This window comes from Bombina bombina, chromosome 6, assembly GCF_027579735.1.
Source record: "Bombina bombina isolate aBomBom1 chromosome 6, aBomBom1.pri, whole genome shotgun sequence".
Lineage (NCBI taxonomy): Eukaryota > Metazoa > Chordata > Amphibia > Anura > Bombinatoridae > Bombina > Bombina bombina.
The window spans coordinates 259,602,578-259,618,950 of record NC_069504.1 but is presented as its reverse complement, the minus strand read 5'-3'; the positions used below and the strand labels follow the sequence as shown (position 1 = coordinate 259,618,950).

At 37.6% G+C, this 16,373-nt stretch overlaps 1 protein-coding gene across 5 annotated transcripts in view; it reads left to right on the top strand.

Moving 5' to 3' along the window:
- Nucleotides 1-4,178: 4,178 nt before the first annotated feature.
- The window catches only part of RAB3IP (RAB3A interacting protein), a 318,282-nt gene continuing 306,087 nt past the window's right edge, over nt 4,179-16,373 (top strand). For 2 of the 5 annotated variants that reach the window (XM_053716792.1, XM_053716794.1), the window contains exon 1: nt 4,461-4,616. The gene's annotated coding sequence lies outside the window, so the exon portion shown is untranslated. Of the gene's footprint in view, nt 4,336-4,460; nt 4,690-16,373 lie in introns of those variants that run through there. The other 3 variants (XM_053716791.1, XM_053716793.1, XM_053716795.1) reach the window with 3 other exon arrangements.

The following is a 16,373-nucleotide window of genomic DNA, read 5'->3' as shown; positions in this document are numbered from 1 at the left end:
GCTCTAACGACAAAATTCCAGCCGCCTGAAAATAGCAGGAGTTAAGAGCTTTCTGGCTAACGCCGGTTCATAAAACTCTTAACTACTGTACCCTAAAGTACACTAACACCCATAAACTACCTATGTACCCCTAAACCGAGCTCCCCCCCACATCGCCGCCACTCGATTAAAATTTTTAACCCCTAATCTGCCGACCGCCACCTACGTTATACTTATGTACCCCTAATCTGCTGCCCCTAACCCCGCCGACCCCTCTATTACATTTATTAACCCCTAACCTGCCCCCCACAACGTCGCCGCCAGCTACTTAAAATAATTAACCCCTAATCTTCCGACCGCAAAGCGCCGCCACCTACGTTATCCCTATGTACCCCTAATCTGCTACCCCTAACACAGCCGACCCCTATATTATATTTATTAACCCCTAATCTGCCCCCCTCAACGTCGCCGACACCTGCCTACACTTATTAACCCCTAATCTGCCGAGCGGACCTGAGCGCTACTATAATAAAGTTATTAACCCCTAACCCGCCTCACTAACCCTATCATAAATAGTATTAACCCCTAATCTGCCCTCCCTAACATCGCCAACACCTAACTTCAATTATTAACCCCTAATCTGACGACCGGAGCTCACCGCTATTCTAATAAATTGATTAACCCCTAAAGCTAAGTCTAACCCTAACACTAACACCCCCCTAACTTAAATATAATTTTAATCTAACGAAATAAATTAACTCTTATTAAATAAATGATTCCTATTTAAAGCTAAATACTTACCTGTAAAATAAATCCTAATATAGCTACAATATAAATTATAATTATATTATAGCTATTTTAGGATTAATATTTATTTTACAGGCAACTTGGTATTTATTTTAACTAGGTACAATAGCTATTAAATAGTTAAGAACTATTTAATAGTTACCTAGTTAAAATAATAACAAATGTACCTGTAAAATAAATCCTAACCTAAGATATAATTAAAACTAACACTACCCTATCAATAAATTAATTAAATAAACTACCTACAATTACCTACAATTAACCTAACACTACACTATCAATAAATTAATTAAACACAATTGCTACAAATAAATACAATTAAATAAACTAGCTAAAGTACAAAAAATAAAAAAGAACTAAGTTACAAAAAATAATAAAATATTTACAAACATAAGAAAAATATTACAACAATTTTAAACTAATTACACCTACTCTAAGCCCCCTAATAAAATAACAAAGCCCCCAAAATAAAAAATTCCCTACCCTATTCTAAATTAAAAAAGTTACAAGCTCTTTTACCTTACCAGCCCTGAACAGGGCCCTTTGCGGGGCATGCCCCAAGGATTTCAGCTCTTTTGCCTGTAAAAAAAAACATACCATACCCCCCCCCAACATTACAACCCACCACCCACATACCCCTAATCTAACCCAAACCCCCCTTAAATAAACCTAACACTAAGCCCCTGAAGATCTTCCTACCTTGTCTTCACCATACCAGGTTCACCGATCCGTCCTGGCTCCAACATCTTCATCCAACCCAAGCGGGGGTTGGCGATCCATCATCCGGTGCTGAAGAGGTCCAGAAGAGGCTCCAAAGTCTTCCTCCTATCCGGCAAGAAGAGGACATCCGGACCGGCAAACATCTTCTCCAAGCGGCATCTTCAATCTTCTTCCATCCGGTGCGGAGCGGGTCCATCTTGAAGCAGGCGACGCGGATCCATCCTCTTCTTCCGTTGTCTCCCGACGAATGACGGTTCCTTTAAGGGACGTCATCCAAGATGGCGTCCCTCGAATTCCGATTGGCTGATAGGATTCTATCAGCCAATCGGAATTAAGTTAGGAATTTTCTGATTGGCTGATGGAATCAGCCAATCAGAATCAAGTTCAATCCGATTGGCTGATCCAATCAGCCAATCAGATTGAGCTCGCATTCTATTGGCTGTTCCGATCAGCCAATAGAATGCGAGCTTTATTTTTTGTACTTTAGCTAGTTTATTTAATTGTATTTATTTGTAGCAATTGTGTTTAATTAATTTATTGATAGTGCAGTGTTAGGTTAATTGTAGGTAATTGTAGGTAGTTTATTTAATTAATTTATTGATAGGGTAGTGTTAGGTTTAATTATATCTTAGGTTAGGATTTATTTTACAGGTAAATTTGTTATTATTTTAACTAGGTAACTATTAAATAGTTCTTAACTATTTAATAGCTATTGTACCTGGTTAAAATAATTACAAAGTTGCCTGTAAAATAAATATTAATCCTAAAATAGCTATAATATAATTATAATTTATATTGTAGCTATATTAGGATTTATTTTACAGGTAAGTATTTAGCTTTAAATAGGAATAAGTTATTTAATAAGAGTTAATTTATTTTGTTAGATTAAAATTATATTTAATTTAGGGGGGTGTTAGTGTTAGGGTTAGACTTAGCTTTAGGGGTTAATACATTTATTATAGTAGCGGTGAGGTCCGCTCGGCAGATTAGGGGTTAATAATTGAAGGTAGGTGTCGGCGATGTTAGGGAGGGCAGATTAGGGGTTAATACTATTTATGATAGGGTTAGTGAGGCGGATTAGGGGTTAATAACTTTATTATAGTAGCGCTCAGGTCCGCTCGGCAGATTAGGAGTTAATAAGTGTAGGCAGGTGTCGGCGACGTTGAGGGGGGCAGATTAGGGGTTAATAAATATAATATAGGGGTCGGCGATGTTAGGGGCAGCAGATTAGGGGTACATAGGGATAACGTAGGTTGCGGCGGTTTACGGAGCGGCAGATTAGGGGTTAAAAAAAATATGCAGGTGTCAGCGATAGCGGGGGCGGCAGATTAGGGGTTAATAAGTGTAAGGTTAGGGGTGTTTAGACTCGGGGTACATGTTAGAGTGTTAGGTGCAGACGTAGGAAGTGTTTCCCCATAGGAAACAATGGGGCTGCGTTAGGAGCTGAACGCTGCTTTTTTGCAGGTGTTAGGTTTTTTTTCAGCTCAAACAGCCCCATTGTTTCCTATGGGAGAATCGTGCACGAGCACGTTTTTGAGGCCGGCCGCGTCCGTAAGCAACTCTGGTATCGAGGGTTGCATTTGCGGTAAAAATGCTCTACGCTCCTTTTTTGGAGCCTAACGCAGCATTTGTTTAAACTCTCGATACCAGAGTTAAATTTATGGTGCGGCCAGAAAAAAGCCTGCGGAGCGTTAACAGCCCTTTTACCGCCGAACTCCAAATCTAGGCCATAGACTCTGGCCCAAAAGAGGCCTGGGCCAATTATCACAACAATGGGCAAGGAAAATGAGATCTCTTCAAACTCTATTTGGAGATGCAGACATAATTGGGACTTGATTATTTCTATAGTTGGAGCTTTGTAATGTATACAATTTTTTTTTTGGATGTTAACAAAGAAAGCGGCTCAAATTGTAATATGAGCCCAGTTTGTATCTTTGAAAGTCTTCTCAATAAAGCTTTTTTGAAAAATGAAAAAAAAGCCAAACAAAAAAAAAAACGGGCACTAATTCATCCAAATTGACTTTCACTTTAAAATTGCGTGCTCTATCTGAATCATGAAAGAAAAAAAATTGGGTTCAGTGTCCCTTTAATGCACCTGCATATTATTTCCAGGCTGAACTATGCTTGGAATACAAAATATATATATATATATATATAAATATATATATATATATATATGTTTCTGTGTTTAAACATCATTTTCTGCAATACCTTTTGAGTCTAATGTCCATGAATAATGTAAGGAATAACTGTAACCGTCTATTAGTTCAGTCTATTTTACAAGTTAACATTTCACACTTTTTGGTACAGTGACAGAAAGCTGTGCAAAGGTGCCTTGGTAGAGAGAACCACATAGCACTAATACATAGGGACAAGAGTACAATCCTCACGACTGAGCGCCCTCAGATTTAGATCAATTGGAGAAGCGTAACATGGCAATAAAATACTGGACTGGATTCTGCTAATCAGAATGGTGTCTCCTATTCAGACTCTCAAGATACACCATCGTATAACTACAATCTAATAAATGCTCTCTAACTACAGAGTCAGTCTGTTTTGGACGTCGCAACGTGAACACAGTCACACACAAGCATGAAAGCATTGCAAGAATCTTCAGCGCAAGTGCAAGTGCGACTCCACCTTGCATCCCTGATTGGTTACCTCCTGTAGATTGACGTCACGGAGTCGAGCTCGTGCTTCGACTGGGTCCAGTACTCTCATTGTGCACCTGTCAGATACGAGGAGGTAGAGAGTAGGCGCGATCTCGTTGTGCACGTGCACGCTTAGACCGCTACCTCGACTTACGCTACAGCCGCGGGGCACTGACAGGTAAAGTATGTTTGAATAGATTTCCTCTTTTACTCTTTTCTATACGTTTGTGTGAGGGGACGAGTCAGGTGCGCAAGCTCAGTATGCGGGGGCACGCGCTCTGCTGTCACTGCACACGCCAGAGAAAGTGGAGAACCTCCTGCAGCCGCTTCCTTGTTTACATTACAGGCTGGGGTCAGCAATGTTCTCTGCGGTTACACACAAGAACGTAATACGAACTGCTTGCTGCTCCATGAACTCTTTAACAGTATAGGGCTTCCATAGCACGTAACTGGGAAAAGGTGAGAGTCATTGCTGCTTGCCAGGTCTTTTGCTCCATGCGTGGATTCGCTGATTTGTTCCCTGCCCCCCTGGGTGAGTTAGGGTTTCTGTACCCTGGTGAGTTTGGGTTCCCATTTGTTTTGTATCTCAGTGAGTTTGGCCTCCCATCTCTGGGTGAGGTCGATCTCTCATGCACCATCACATGGTAAGGATGTGTTTTCAGTGCCCTTTATCCATGTGATCTTGGGCCCCCACTCCCTGTGAGTTTGCACTCTACCCATGGATGCTTTACCCTTGCAAGGATGACCTCTGTACATGATACTGTTTGGCTGCTGTATATCCCATCCTCTATTGAAGATGGGTTTCCATGCCCCAGAGAGGTTGTAATCTTCAAATGAAGCTGCTCTTCCTTGGCCCCCTGCCCACAAAATGGTTCTACATTGCCCTCTACGGAGGGTGGGCTCTCTTACCATCTCCTCAGTAATAACATAACTGATTTTTTTCATTATTATTATTATTTTTGAAGAACAGTTTTTATATAATATAATTTATACTTTTTAGTTTGAACAGAAATAATCACTGCATTGAAAAAACTATGCATAAATATTACTTTTAAAAACTATTTTTTTATCATAATTTGCTCTCCATGGAACCACCACTTCATCATTGTTTATCTTATCTCCCTTGCTGTGGCCAGTTTGGGATATATAAAAAGATCTCCCTAGCTGTAGTCAGTTAGAGACAGATATAACAGAGTTCCCTTATTAGTGACTGTGCAAAGGTAAACTTTGATGAATGAAAGCCTGTTTTTTAAAAAATACTATTAAAAATAGGGGCACTTTCATTCATCAAAGTTTACAAAGCAGCCCTTTTGATTATAAACTTACCTTTTTTTTTCTTTTCACAGCCAGAGCAGCTTCCCCTGTCCTGGAAATCCTCTCTTCACACGTCAGCAATGACTAATCCGGTTTCCTCCAATCACAGCATGGCCTCAGGCAATGACTACCCTGGGGGGAAAGCCGTGATTGGAGGAAGCCGGATTAGTCATTGCTGACGTGTGAAGAGAGGATTTCCAGGACGGGGAAGCTGCTCTGGCTGTGAAAAGAAAAAAAGTTAAGTTTTTTTTTAATCATAAGGGCTGCTTTGTAAACTTTGATGAATGAAAGTGCCCCTGTTTTTAATAGTATTTTTAAAAAACGGGCTTTCGTTCACCAACGTTTACCTTCACTTTAAGGAGGGTCAGGATTGTAATTTCCACGGAATGTACTCTATCCTCTTTGGGAGCAGTGGGAAAAAAAAATAATCAAATTTCACATTAATATTAGAGAAAAAGGCAGGTAAAATAAGTAACGAAAGTGTAATTTCCCCCGCCCACTGTGCATAAATAGCAAACAGTTCAATGGGATACAGCACCACAGTAACAGTAAGTGCACGGTGTATGGGGTAGCTGCAGTCTCCCCAATACCTTTTCAAGACTGTGTATAAATATACATGAGGGGAATTTCATTTTGAGTTTAATGACCCAACATTTTTAATTCCTGATTTAGACAGGCCATGCGATTTTAAACAACTTTTTCATTTACTTCTATTATCACTTTTCTTCTCTTGGTATCTTTATTTTAAAAAGCAGGAATGCAAGCTTATGAGCCGTCCCATTTTTGATATGCAGGCAAATTTATAGGGAACAAGTGGGTAGAGGGTCTTGCTAAGAGCTGCACTGTTGTAAATCAGTTCTCATGAAGATGATCTACAAACAGCTGGGCCCGTAGGCTTACATGCTAAGGTGGTTCAAGGGGATACCAAGGAGGAGAGGAACTGAGGTTAGAAAAGGTTAGTGTATGTTGTATGCATCCCTGAACAGTAGAGTCTTTAAAGAGCGCTTGAAACTTTCAAAACTAGGTGAGAGTCTTGAGGAGTGAAGCAGTGAGTTCCACAAAATAGGGGCCAGTCCGGAGAAGTCCTGTAGAAGGGAACGTGAGGAGGTAACAAGAGAAGAGAGGTTAAAAGTAGAGTGACGGGAGGGAGAGTATCTGGAGACAATGGGGTATATTTACCAAGCATTGGATGCTGCTTATTCCACTCGAACCTCCCGGCTCGCTGGAAACAGGAGTTAAGAAGCAGCGGTCTTAAAGGGACAGTAAACACCAGAATTGTTGTTGTTTTAAAAGATAGATAATCCCTTAATTTCCAATTCCCCAGTTTTGCATAACCAACACAGTTATAATTATACACGTTTTACCTCTGTAATTCCCTTGTATCTAAGCCTCGGCAAACTTATTTCAGTTCTTTTGACAGACTTGCAGTTTAGTCAATCAGAGCTGTCTCCGTGGTAAATTCACGTGCATGAGCTCAATGTTATCTATATGAATCACGTGAACTAATGCCCTCTAGTGGTGAAAAACTATCAAAATGCATTTAGATTAGAGGCGGCCTTCAAGGTCTAAGAAATTAGCATATGAACCTCCTGGGTTTAGCTTTCAACTAAGAATAGCAAGAGAACAAAGGAAAATTGGTGATAAAAGTAAATTGGAAAGTTGTTTAAAATTACAAGCCCTATCTGAATCCTGAAAGTTTTTTTTGGACTTGACTGTCCCTTTAAGAAAGCTGCTCTTTACCTCGTCCACCACCTTTAAGGTGGCAGACTGCAATCATCCTTATAATGGACACCCCCTGCTAGCGGCCGATTGCTGCTAATGTGCAGGGGACAGCATTGCACAAACATTTCTTGTTAAATGCAGACAGCATATGCTGTCGGCATTTAGAGATGCAGGACGGACATGATTCGCTATAGCAAGTCATATGCGCCCGGGGTTTGATAAATCTACCCCATAGTCTGAGATATAGGGTGGAGCATTTTTATTGAGGGCCTTAAATGTCAGAATTTTGTGTTTAATTCTGGAGGTTAGAGGAATCCGGTGAAGGGATTGGCAGAGAGGTGCAGCAGAAGATGAGCAGTGTGTAAGGAAGATTAGCCTTGCAGTGGCATTCATTATGGATTGTAAGGAGATAGAAAAGTAGTCAAGGCGGGAAATGAGAGTAGATTCAAATTTTAGTTGCGTCGTGTGTAAAGAAGTGGCAAATTTTGGAGGTGTTTTTAAAGGGACAGTCTACCCCAGAATTTTTATTGTTTAAAAAGATAGATAATCCCTTTTATTACCCATTCCCCATTTTTGCATAACAAACAGTTATATTAATACACGTTTTACCTCTGTGATTACCTTGTATCTAAGCCTCTGCAGACTGCCCCTCTTATTTCAGTTCTTTTGACAGACTTGCATTTTAGCCAACCAGTTCTGACTCCTAGGTAACCCCACTGGTGTGAGCACAAATAATGTTGCCATCTCTTGCAAATGTATAACATTCTTGCAAAATGAATTGCTGCTGAAACGGCTGGTGTTATAGCCGAGAAGCGCCTCTCTGTTTCATTGATGTTTTTAAAACTGCTGCCATATAGTGCTCCAGAAATGGACCGGCTCCTAAGCTTATGTCCCTTCTTTTCGACAAAAGGTGCCAAGAGTACGAGGAAAAATTGATTATAGAAGTAAATTAGAAAGTTGTTTGCATGCTCTATCTAAATGAATAAAACATGTTGGGTTTCATATCCCTTTAATACGAGGGGAAGTGATAAAGTGTATACAGTAGCCTTTCCAGGAGTTTTGAGTCAAGAGGGAATAGGGAAATAGGGCAGTAGTTGGGTTGAAAGAAGATGTTTTGTGTATAGGTGTGACTAGTGCATATTTAAAGGAATAGTCTAGTCAAAATTAAAGTGAAGGTTAAGGTTGAGGCTTCTTCTTTCATTATTACACTTGTATGCATAAAAGATATAGAGTCGCTATTTTTTTTTTTTTTGGAATTGCATGTTATTTTTTTTTTTTTATACTTTGTTTTTTCCTTACCGTTCACTCCTAATCTCCTCCCATTAGTTATTTCCTGGTTTTTGATGCATTGACGTATAGAGTGGTCCCACCCGCTCTATACGTGTCCAGTAGGCTCGTGCACGGAAAATAGCAAAAAAAACTGCGCATGCGCATCTTTTTGACTCCCATCAATGCGCATGCGGTAATCACGTCCATTGCCCATTTGTAATGGGCATGCGCGAAACGGGGCCGCGCTCGCTGTGACAATGTGAACAGAAACACTGACGCATGCGCATATCCTCACAGTAACTGCTGACATCAATTGACGGCCGCCTAACGGCCAAATAGTCAATTGGCTGTAGAAACAACGTGATCATCGTTTGCAAAAAGAAAAAAAAGAAGGGATATATCTAAGGAACTAGGTACAAGTATAACTATTGATGAATGAAACTCACATTTATTTCTAGTGATACATACAATATCTCATTAGAAAAGATCGAAGTTAACCTTCACTTTAAAGTTTCATGATTCAGATAGAGCATGCAACTTTCTAATTTACTCCTATTATCAAATTTTCTTTGTTCTCGTGGTATTTTTATTTGCATGTAAGCTAATTTAATTTAGACACCAATCAGAAAGCTCTACCCAGGTGCTGAACCAAAAATGGACAGGCTCCTAAGCTTACATTCTTGCTTTTTCAAATAAAGATATCAAGAGAAGGAAGACAAATGATAATAGGAATAAATTAGAAAGTTGCTTACAATTGCATGCTCTATCTTAATCATGAAAGTTTAATTTTGACTAGACTATCCCTTTAATGCAGATTAGAAATAGTTGGTTATTTTTGTTTGTGCCTTGCATTAAAGTGAAGTAAAAATTAAACCTTAATGATTCAGATAGAGCATGGCATTTTAAACAACTTTCCAATTTATTTCTATTGTTAAATTTCCTTTTCTTCACTTGTTATCCTTTGTTGAAGAATAAAGCTAGGTAGGCTGGTAGTAGCTCAGGAATGTGCACGTGTCTATGGCAGCAAATACTACTACCAGATGGCTTAAAACACAGACAAGCTCCTAAACTCACCTAGGATAACTCATTAACAATAGTTATCAAGATAATTAAAGGGACTGTCTAGTCAAAATTAAACTTTCATGATTTAGGTAGGGCATGCAATTGTTAACAACTTTCAAATTTACTTTTATCATCAAATTTGCTTTGTTCCCTTGGAGATATTTTTTAAAAGCTAAACCTAGGTAGGCTCAAACTGATTTCTAAACCGTTGAAAACCGCCTCCTAGCTCAGAGCATTTTGAAAAAGTTTAGTTAGACAGTACTAGTTCATGTGGTCATATGGATAACATTGTGCTCACTCCTGTGAAGTTATTTAGAAGTCTGCACTGATGGGCTAAACTGCATGTCTGTCAAAAGCACTGAGATATTGGGGCAGTCTGCAGAGGCTTAGATACAAGGTAATCACAGAGGTAAAAAGTATATAAATATAAACGTGTTGGTTATGCAAAACTGGGGAGTGGGTAATAAAGGGATTATTTATCTTTTAAACAATAAAAATTCTGGTGTAGACTGTCCCTTTAAGCACAATTGATAATAGAAGTAAATTGGAAAGTTATTTAAAATGTCATACTCTATCCATATGCTAATTTCTTAGACCTTGAAGGCCGCCTCTTATGTGAATTCATTTTGACAGTTTTTCATCACTAGAGGGCGTTAGTTCATGTGTGTCATATAGATAACATTGAGCTTACGCACGTGAAGTTACCTAGGAGTAAGCACTGACTGTCAAAAGAACTGAAATAAGTGGGAAATTTGCAGATGCTTAGATACAAGGTAATTATAGAGGTAAAAAGTGTATTAATATAACTGTGTTGGTTATGCAAAACCAGGGAATGGGTAATAAAGGGATTATCTATCTTTTTAAACAACACAAATTCTGGTGTTGACTGTCCCTTTAAGAAATAATCTGTTTACCCCTAAACCACCGCAACCCTCAATTGGAAAAAAAAGCCCCCTGTTTTTAGCTCTTGAACTGCCACAACCCCCAATGCAAAAACCCTTCTACTAACCCCAAAAATGTCACAACTCCCACCACTACTACTGAAAACCCATAAAGCATTATAAGCCAACCACCAAAAAAAAACTTCCTGTATTAACTTCTAAATTGACAAAAAAAACCTATAGCAGAATATCCCCCTCCTGCAGTTGACAGCTACCGTAAGCCCCCCATCTAAAAAGAACCAACCCACAACATGATGCTCGGCTAAACACTCTCCTATCGTAAAAGCCCCTAAGTTATCAAAAATAAAAAATGTACTACAAAAAATACTATTACCTTTCCCAAACCCCTCAAAAACACACAAACAATATGCCCTATGTTTAGAATCTTGATCCACTGCTGTTGTGCAGTATCTTCATTGAGCTTAGTACATAGTCCTCTTCATGTTGCCCTTTGCTGCATTCGGCCTCCTCCTTAAAGGGACGTTAAACACAAATTGTAAACTACATCATTATGAACCTTCATATAGAATAATCAATTTGCAATGAAAACTGCAGCTTTGTTTTGTCAAATGAGTATATTATTTTATGTTTGTTTTTACCGATTTCCCTGTCCCCCAGAACAAAAGAACCCCTGCTAATCAATCACAAAATAATATTCAGATATAGCACAACCACTGTTTGCATATGTGCAGACTAGGATAGCCTGCCCACTTGTATTCCCTTAAAGGGACAGTCAACACCATCATTTTTGTTGTTTTTAATAGATAATCCCTTAATTACCCATTCTCCGGTTTTGTATAACCAACACAGTTATAATAATACACTTTTTACCTCTGCAATTACCTTGTATCTAAGCCTCTGCAGACTGCACCGTTATTTCAGTTCTTTTGACAGACTTGCATTTTAGCCAATCAGTGCTCACTCCTCTGTAAATTCACATGCATGAGCTCAATGTTATCTATATGAAACACATGAACTAACGCCCTCTATTGACCCTACTTTGTTGCACAAATCATTACAGAGATTATTACAGTACTGTTTATTTTTGATTATATGCTGTGGTGATGCCATTTGCCTTAAAGTGTAAGTCAACCATAGCGTTTTTAAAACGCTAGGGTTGTCTGTTGAAACAAATAAAGGGCACTTTCATTCATGAAGTATAAGATACTTCATGCAGAAAGTGCCTTTATTCGTTTCAACCGCTCTTAGCTGCTACGGCAGCCCATGGGAAAAATTTGTGCGGTAAATCTGGTTTGGCGCCCATGGAAGCCGGATTGGCTATTTATCCCCCCAAACTTGTAGCTGGACAGCAGCTAAAGTATAACTGTTCACACAGCACTTACTCTGGTGAGCTGAAGAAATTTTGATTTAAAATATCTTCTCATTTTACATAGAGATGCTTCAGTGATATTATTTTCATGTCTGCTTTTTACAGTTATGCTGCAAAACTTTCAAGTGATTTAGCATATGAGTATTATGCCCTTTAATGGTAACCATGATCATTTATACATTGTGTAAATCTACTACTCGTTTTCAGTCATTAAGATGTGAACTAACTGAACTAATACAATATTTATAGAAATCCTGGGCATTACTTGGTCAATAATACTTGTGAAACAAGAAAGGGCTGTTTAAATCCTGAATGCGAAAAGTTTCTATAATGCCGTTGATACCATTTACAGAGTTTATATGGGACACACCATATTAAAGCGACATTCCAGTCAACATTTAAATGCAATTAGTTGAATTACATATTTGAAAAGAAACATATTTGCAATATACATGTGTTAACATTGTTTGCTGCATGTGAAGCATAGCTAGATATTCTCAGTGCCTCAAGCATTTTAAATACTGCAGCTGCTCAGAGCACCAGTGGGGCTTGTATCATGTCAGCAATTAACAAATTGAGTCATTAACAGATGGCTACAAGCATCTTATGCTCTCTGTGCAAGTGCTGTGTCTATTAAGCTGGTGCACGGTGCATATTTAAATACACTTTTCTAAATAGCTATAGCTTTTATTTGAAGCATTTTTTGCTAATACATTCATATTATAAAAATACTTCTATTTAAAAATTATATGCTTCCATGTTGCTTCCAATTTTGTCTGGAATGTCCCTTTTAAGGGATCGATCATAATCCTTTAGTTTTAAAAAAAAAAAAAAAAAAAAAAAATCTGCAAAATTAAAGTGAATGTAAAGTTAACCTCTTAAGGACATATGACGGAATTTTTCCGTCATAAAACAATTGAGCAAACTTAAAGCTGTGTCCTTAAAGGGTTAAAGGGCCATTGTAAGTAAATATTTTCTATGCCTGTTACTAACTAACTACCCCAAATACGCTTTTTATCACTAGCATTTCATTAACATATCTCTACCGTATATCAGAAATCTTGTCTGCAAATTTAATTGTTTTCCAAACCCACTCCGCGGGTATCCTTTGCTCTGTACCAATCCGTTTACAATACCTAGGTTTCAAAATGGCGCTTTAAACACAAAGTTATTGGTTTAAGTATTTTGAACACGCAGTGCTGAAAATAGTGGGCAGGATAACGTGACATCGGCAAATAAAATATATAACTTTTAGAACGTTATGAAACTTCGTTTTGGAGAAAATATAGGTCAGTAGGTTTTAATTAATGTTTATTAACTTTAATATGTTAGTTGTTTGGCTTAAAAATTATAACAGAAAGTAATCCTTTAAGACAACTCGGTCACGTTGGTGTATAGATCTTAAAAAAATAACCCAAATTTAATTCATCATTTTTTTTTTTTTAAATATAATTATTTGCTGCATTTTTTTACCTTAAAAACTTCATACGATGAACTTCGTTTCTCCGCCTGCCATTTTGACTCAGTGATTGACAGGCGAGTCAGATTGTTTCAACCACTGTTCGTTTTCCCTCCCGTGGCGTTGAGCCCACTCTCATTTACGTCACACGATTAATATGCGCATGCATTAAGCCCAGAATTACACTGTAGATTCTATATGCTCGTTCATGAGACGCGTATGCTCAGTAGGGTTCATCTCTGAATATTGGATACAAAAGCAGCTGCTAGCCACGATCGTATAGTACTCAATGAATGTAGTAATTCATTCATTGAATACTATGTGTCAGTTTGACGCATGCACAGTGAAAATCAAAACCGTGAACGTGCTTAGGAGCGACAATAGCGGGTGGGACCGCTGGAGACGTCACACGATCAGAACAAGGAAGTATGGTTGGAGAGGAGTCTCAACTGAAAAGGTAGAAATTATAAACACTATTTATTTTTTTTAAAAACAATAGTTTTCCTTAAAGAAAAAAGTTAGCGATTACATCAAGGGAATAATTATATATGCATTGCGGTATTCTGGAACAGTAAACTTTACATTCACTTTATTAAAGACGATGAGGAGTTTGTGGCTAGATGAATTAATAAGCTTTTCTAAAGAATTGTGATTAAACCCCAACTCCCAAAATTTGAAATTAAACATACATTTTAAACATACAATTATATGCATTTAATACAGTCTCATGTTATGTATTAAAGGGACAGTAAACACCTTAAAATTTTATATAAAATGTTTAGTTATGCATAATGAAGCAATATATATTCAATATTTATTCCCTTTAGTTATTTTTTCCCTCTTCATGTAATTTAGCTCTGAAAATTAAATAAGTTCTTATTCCCAGAACTTTAAGGGACAGTTTACACAAATTGTTTTTTCCCCCATTTATTTTGTTACCAATGATCCATTTTACCTGCTGGAGTGTATTCAATTATTTACATGTAGCTCGTTTACTCTTATTTTGACATTTGAAATAGTGGATTTAGACTGTGGTATCCCTACCTATAATGAAAGTTTCTATGCTTAAAGGGACAGTCTAATCATCTAAAATTAAACGTTCATGATTCAGACAGGGCATGCAATTTTAAACATCTTTCCAATTTTCTTTCATGAAATTTGCGTTGTTCTGTTAGTATTCTTTGTTGAAAGCTAAACCTAGGTAGGCTCATATGCTAATTTGCAAGCCCTTGATGACCACCTCTTATCTCAGTGCATTATTACAGTTTTTACAGCTAGACGGCACTAGTTTGTGTGCCATATAGATAACATTGTGCTCACTCCCATGGAGTTACCGAGGATTCAGCACTGATGGGCTAAAATTCAAGTCTGTCAAAAGAACTTATACAAGGGGGCAGTCTGCAGAGGCTTAGATACAAGGTAATCAGAGGTAAAAAGTATATTAAAGGAACATTGTACACTAGATTTTTCTTTGCATAAATGTTTTGTAGATGATCCATTTATATAACCCATACAGGTTGTTTTTTTTTTTTTTAAATGTTTTGTTTATTTTTTAAATCCTAACCACACCCCAAAGTTTTAGAAGTAGACTGTTGTCTACCTACTCCAGCTTGCTCCTGTTTGTGTAAATGGTCTTTTCATATGCAGCGGAGGGGGCTTGTGTCTGTTTGATTTGCTTTCTAGCCCCTTTTACTGGGTGTTCAAAGCTAACTTCATTTATAGTGCTAAACTGGGAGCTTCTAAGTAAGTTTTTTTTTTTTTTTTTTTTTTTTTTTAAAGGTTTTATACTGGATTTTTAGATTAATATCTGTGCATATTATTCCGTATAGTTGTTTTTAACATGCAGTTATATGAAAATTGGTGTATACTGTCCCTTTATATAACATTGTCGGTTATGCAAACCTGGAGGATGGTAATAAAGGGATTATCTCTTTAAAAAAAATGAAAATTCTGGAGTAGGCTGTCCCTTTTAAGTATAGACTATTGACAAGCTATGTAAACACAGCCAACAGAAGAAATTACTCTCCCAGTGGGATGTAGGAGAGATACATAATAATAAAATGTTAATTTTCTGTTGTACTCTCTAAGTATTGGGCTTTGGTTTACAGACATATGTAAGGTAAGGAGCAAGTGTGTGTACACAAAGTGATAACATAATGAGATCTGATTTTACCTACTTCACAGACTCAGAACTGAGCATTGTTTTTATTCACTTAAAATAGGAAACTTAAAGTGAAGGTCAATTTTCATGTGAAAGTGCCCGTTTTTTAAGAAAACTATTAAAATCAGGGGCACTTTCATTCATGAAAATTTACATAGCACCGTATTTTAAAAATACTTACCTTTTTCTTCTGAAACGATGCCCCGTCTGCTTCTTCCTGGTTTACTTACCCAGCAATGTCGAAACTGGCTTGCCTCAGGCAATGATTACCACGGGGGGGGGGGGGAAGCCGTGATTGGAGGATGCCGGAATCGTCATTGTTGACGTATTAAGAGGCTTGCGACGGGCTGGTGAAGCACTGGAGCGGCTTCAAGAAGAAAAGGTAAGTATATTTTAAAAAAACGGCTGAAATGTCAATTTTCATGAATGAAAGTGCCCTTGTTTTTAATAGGTTTTTTTAAAAACCGGGCACTTTTTACATGAAAATTGACCTTCACTTTAAATTCGGTGTGTAATCAGTTCGTGTCTTCATTAACCCCTTAGGGACCAGACCATTTTTCAATTTTCTTACCCTTATGGACCAGGGCTATTTTTACATTTTTGCGGTGTTTGTGTTTAGCTGTAAGTTTTCTCTTACTTACTTATTTACTGAATCTTCACAAATTATATACCGTTTTTTTTTGCCATTTAATGTACTTTCTAAAGATACCATTATTTTTATTATATCTTATAATTTACTGTAAACATTTGTATAAAATAATGAAAAAATGGAAAAAACACACACTTTCTCACTTTGACCCCCAAAATCTGTTACACATCTACAACCTTTAATAAAAACATATGCTAAATAGTTTCTAAATATTGTTCTGAGTTTAGAAATACCCAATGTTTACATGTTCTTTGCTTCTTTTGCAAGTTATAGGGCAATAAGTATAAGTAGCACTTCGCTATTTCCCAA